The following is a 5870-nucleotide window of genomic DNA, read 5'->3' as shown; positions in this document are numbered from 1 at the left end:
CCGCCCCCCCAATGCTGCCCTCTACAGAATCCACCCCCAAAAACTCCAGGTATTTCCCTCCTTAGAGCAGGCAACCCTACTTTCCCCTCAGTGCCTGATGGTAGGCAACTTAGTTTGGTCCAGTCACCTACTTTGGCCTTTGGGAGAAAACATATTGGGGCCAATCCTGATAGGGTTGCCAACTCCCGATGGGAAATTCCTGGAGATTTGAGGGATGGAGCCTGAAGAGCCTCTTTCTAGATCTCGTTGTATTTATTTCCACAACGGGCTTTACTGCTAGTAGGGGTTATAAGCTGAAAGCTGAGAGTCTAGGAAACAGTAAAGATTATATGGACTTGAAGGAAAAGTGTTACAAAGTTACCTATGAAAAATCCCTGTCAGTAGGGAGCAAACTGTGTGTTATACCTACTTTACTAGTTACATGGTTCTACCCTCGTATTTATGCTTTATTTAAATAAATCCTATTTCATTCAAGTATACCAGCCCTGAAATAAATACATCCTGAGGAACATATAGTCCCTTGAAAGCCTAAAGACCCGACCTACCTACCCAGTAGAAAAAAATATTATATTATAAAGGTTTGGAAAGCCTTAAAATTTCCTGGTGGCAGCCGGATATACAGAGCAAAACAACACAAAAACAAAACATTTTAAAGTAAAACAAGACCTCCCCAGTTAAGGGGTCGTCACAATTACATTTCTGGGGTCCCAGTTATGGACCCCCAAATAAGGACTCCCCAGTGCTTTCTCTGGAAAAGACAGCTTCAGTTATAGGAGTCTGTGGAAAAGCTCAGGAACAAGACAGTGACACCAAACTCACAGGGAAGACCCCCCCAGCCAAACACTGGAAGCAAGGCAAGCATCCCCCTATGCTTGCAGCCCCCCACATCTCCACCCCCACCCAGCAGAGGCAGCCATCCTCCCACCCAAGTGCCAAGGGCACAACACATAGGCCTCATGCTGGATCACCCAGAGAGTGGGGGGACATACAGGGGGACAACCGGAGGCCGGATCCTACTCTGTGATGTCCAGAGAGGGCTAGCCTAGCAAGGGAAGGTTGACTTTGAGGAAGGCTAACAACCTGACCAGATCCAGACAGAAGTGGGGGGAGGGTCTGAGAATGTCTCCCAGGTGGGAGAACACCCTCTTACTCCAGACACTGGTGGGACAGCAGGAGAAAAGACTCAAGACCATGCAAGAGAGTTTGGGACAGATGACAGTCTTGGGTGACCAGTACTCCAGGTAATCAGCGTCAGTGGGTTTGGGACTCAGCGAGGTACTTCTCACCATCACCTCTGCCAAATCCTCCACTGTTGCACACCTGGCATCCCCGCCACCACTGACCTCCCAGTTCACCACTAACAACCAGTGCCTCCCACCTTATGATTGTAAACACCTCTGTGTGCCTTGAGGGTAAAAGTGGGTCCAAAGGGTGCTCATCAGGAGAAGAAATCCCTAATGAAATGATTGATACCATCTTCAGAGACCATCTTGTTTGTATGGAGCACTTTATTTGTTTTTGTTGTGACTTAATAGTTTTTACTGTTTTATACTGTTTTTATGTATGGAGTTGTGCCCCCATGTAAGTGCCCATTCGCGGGGAGGGCACGGTAAAAATGCAAAAACTAAATAAATAATAAATAAATAAATTAACCCCCTGCATACCACAGGCCCCTGTCCCTGGCACCAAACTCATCCTGCCAGCCCACTGGAGCTTGGCCCTAGCAGGGCATCACCGGGGACCTCGGAGTCTCTTTTGCCTGGTCTGTTCTTGGGGCCCTCCACAGAGGCAAAAGAGTTGTTAGCACTGCTCAAACAAAAGCAGTTGCCTACACTCTTTGGAGATGAGGATTCTGACAGCAGTGATTCATTGGGTTGGAGGGAAGCATCTTCCTCTTCCACATCCTAACTCCCTGTTGTTGCTCCTGCCTCAAGTACACCCCTCCATGGCTCCTCCCAGCCCAGTGCCAGAAAGCACATATGTCTCTCACCTTCTACAATCCTGGGGCCCCACTGCCAGGTGTACCACACCCATGCCTGGAGGGGTGCACTTGTCCTCCACAGGCACTTGCAAAGTGTGCACCCAACTATGTTGCCACTGGAAGAAAAAGTGACAGCCAGCGGGAGGAAGAAGAGGCCCACTCCCTCTCAACAGGGAGAAGTAGAGGGGGAGCAAGAGGACCATCCAAGAACGGTTCTCTGCATGCAGGGTGCAGTGGATGGTAGGCCACCCTCCAAGTGGTCATTAACCTGGGGACGCCGACAGTGCCATCAAAAAGGGAGGACGTGGAGGACTCACCTCATTGGTGACTAGCCAACCCTTCTCCCTCATTTCACTAGCTTTTCACTAACGTCTGCAACACCTGGCTCCTGGTACTCTGTCCCCTCACAGAGGACCATGCCCTGATGAGTCTTGTCCACCATACACCGGTCTGCAGCGGTGATCATCAAGGCTCAGCTCTCCAGAGCACAAGACAGAACCATGCACTCCACAGCAGACCTCTGGAGCAGCCAGCAACATAGCTACATCTCCCTCACTGCCCACTGGTGGCAAGGCTACCAGAGTATCTCTGTACCTGGACTGTTGGGGCATGGCCCAGGACCCAGGAGGGGATAGTCCTGTCACTGGGCTACAAAGTGGTTCTGCTCCATGTGCAAGGGGTGGATGCAGACCACGCAGTGAAAAATATCAGTGCCGTGATACAGAGTAGTCTGAGTCTATCAGGGGAGAGGTGTTCACAATCAGGAGGAGAGGGAGGGTATAAATGTTGGTCCCCAGCCGAGACCCCCAGTAGCTAAGCCACTCTGCTCAGTGTGAGCTGAGAGCCCTGAGTCCACCTAATACCCAAACCCCACCACCAAGGGTGGGAGGGTATAAATGTGAGTCCTCAGCCAAGGCATCCAGTAGTTAAGCCCCTCTGCTCAGTGTGAGCAAAGCGACAGGGTGGCTCAGAGCCCTGAGTCCACCTAAAACCCAAACCCCACCAGGGGAGAGGTATTCACAATCAAGAATAAATTAATGTGCTCTGCTTTTAAGAAGTTCTCTGCCTCTCTGTCTAACTGCCGACATGCAATAGAGGAGAGGGTGCAGAGCTGATGAGGGTATATATAGCATTCTGATCCCATAGAGCAGAATGGGAACTCTGATACTGGCAGCCAGCAGTGCTTGTTAAGCTTTGGAGGGACCCTATTGGTGTTACCAAGGCTGGAGAAAGCAGAATAATATTCTCCCTTTTTGCTGCTGGATTCCTTTATTCTAACTACATTTTCTTGAAAGCAAGTCTTATAGATTTTAGTGGAATTTAGCTCTAAATATTGATGTGGGAAATTGTCTCTAAAATAAGGTGAAAACTGTTAATTCAGTCCCCTTATGCAGAAGAACTCAGTTTTATGGGTTCCTATCACCCCAGTGGGTACACAGCTGTCAGTAGGGAGACATAGACTCTAAAATGTTACTTCTACAAATTAAGAGGTTTGTGGGAAGGCTAATTACTGCACAATACACTATGATATAGGAATACGTATGAAAAAGGCATGGATGCAAAACCATCAGAAAGATGCAGATGGCTACAGAACATCATCAACATCATCATTAGATTAAATAAACAGAAAGTGGTGAGGCATGAGCAAATTAAACAAAATTCTGTATCAGTACATAATGTGTTAGGTAATGGAGAACCACAAAGTACTTGACCCTGTAAACAAAACAAAACAAAAAGTTGCAAACATGAGATAAAACTTAATGCATATTAGCCAATCTAAATCTAAATGTTAAACTATTTGCCACCCTACCACCCTACCACCATAGAGTTTTCCCTCGGATGACCGTGGCCCCGCCCCCAGCATGCCCGGCATGGTCGTGTCACTTCCGGGTAACGCGCACGTCAGAGTGGGGCTCCCCCCCAGGGCCCAATCTGCCGGCGGCGGGGAACGGGCCTCTGGGGCAGGGGTTTCCCCGCCCCCCAGGGGGACCTGGCAAGCCTAGCAGAGCACAGCAGATTGGGCCTGGAACTACAAGACAGGCCTGTTCAAAGCTGGAGTTGGCCCTTAGAAAGAAAAGTATACTTCTTCCACATAGGAAAAACAAAACAAAAAATCCCTATAAAAATTAAGGCCAAAAATCTAAAACGTTAGGGGAAAACTACTCAAGCTGCAGAGGTCATTTCGGGGGGATCGCAGTTCCCCCAGGTGAGGTACAGGGGGCGGGGCACATGACGAAGCCCCACCCCTGCTTCCGGCCACCCCGCTTCCGACCCTCATTCAGCTGGGAGGAGGCAGGAGAAGAGGGAGGGTAAGTTGTTTCCTCCCTGCATCTCCCCACCCCTGCCTGCCTGGGGCCAGGGACGGCCTTCGTGGGGCTTCCTTGCACTCTCGCCGCGCGTGCAGGTCCACCGCCGGGCCCCTCATGGGGCTCGGCAGTGGAACTGCAAGGCTGCTGCTGGCGGCCGGGACCGTTGGGGGCGGGGTGTGTGGCCTTATGACACACTTCCGGTGATGTCAGGGGGTGTGGCATATGCGAATGAGTTATGCTAATGAGTTGCCCTAGCTCTTTTTCTATGAAACGACCCCTGTCAAGCTGGATTAATAAGCAAATGGATTCCAGGATGCTCCCTTCACCTTTAGAGGCCTGTTTCTAAAACTTGGACTTTCTGGTGTCCATTCTCTTGTTAGCTCGAGCAATTTTCCCCTAACTAAAGAGACCAAATTAACTGTTGTAGATTTTCCGGGTTGTATGGCCGTGGTCTTGGCATTGTAGGACCTGACATTTCACCAGTAGCTGGCTAGCAGTAGGTGCAGAGGTCATTTCGGGGGGGATCGCGGGGGATCGCAATTCCCCCGGGTGAGGTACGGGGGGCGGGGGAGTTGCAAGGCCGCCGGCGGCAGCCGGGACCGTTGGGGGCGGGGTGTGTGGCCTTATGACACATTTCTGGTGATGTCAGGGGGTGTGGCCTTATGACACACTTCCAGTGATGTCAGGGGGTGTGGCATATGCTTATGAGTTATGCTAATGAGTTCCTCTAGCTCTTTTTCTACGAAACAGCCCCTGAGTAGGTGAGGCTGGGCCTACAACTCCCAGAAGCCCCTGGGAGGTTTTGGAGCCAAAATGGACCAATAGGAAAAGAGGAGGGCTGGGAATAAAAGTTCTGGAGCAGCAGGAAGAGCTGTTCTTTCTTCCAGAGGGCAGAGCCAGAAGAGAGGCTGCTGCAGGGGAAAAACCCTCATCCTGGGGAAAGGGTGAGTAGTGTAAGGCCACTTGAGATAGTGAGCTAGGGAAAATATATTTAGACGCGTAAGGGCATTTTATTTCTTTTCTTTTCACCCACTTACTGTTATTATTCTGCACCTTGTTGTTTGACCTCCTATAAAAGAAACCTTGTCCTTGTTTTACTCTGCCTGGTCCTCACACCTGTTATTTAGCCTAAAAAGAGGTCTGAAGGTCTTGGGAGGGTACTCTGGGCCTTCTCAAGGGAACTTAAACCCAGAGTGGTGGCAGCGTCAGGTGACACCCCACCTGAGTCATGACAAGCTGTGACTGGCATCCTCAGAGGTATAACACAGAATGATGGAGTACTCTCTGTGTCAAGGTGAGAAGAAAAATGGTAGGCAGGTAATTTATATCTACTCAGGAAGGTTGGGTAGGAGCAGTGGTTGAACATAGCCTAACCCAAACAGGACACAGTATTTTGTTCCAAGACACTGAAAGTCTGGATAACACATCCAAGTACCATGTCAGATTACACAGGGAAGCCATTGAAATTCATAAACAAACACAATTTCAACAGGAAAGAAGAGAGTTTAAAAATAAATAGGGCATGGTTTCCTGTCCTGAAAAACACAAAATGCTCTACATCTTACAATAGCACTACAGAT

This window comes from Gekko japonicus, unplaced genomic scaffold, assembly GCF_001447785.1.
Source record: "Gekko japonicus isolate JY-2015 unplaced genomic scaffold, Gekko_japonicus_V1.1 scaffold1530, whole genome shotgun sequence".
Classification (NCBI taxonomy): Eukaryota; Metazoa; Chordata; class Lepidosauria; order Squamata; family Gekkonidae; genus Gekko; species Gekko japonicus.
Note: the sequence above shows the minus strand (reverse complement) of the source record.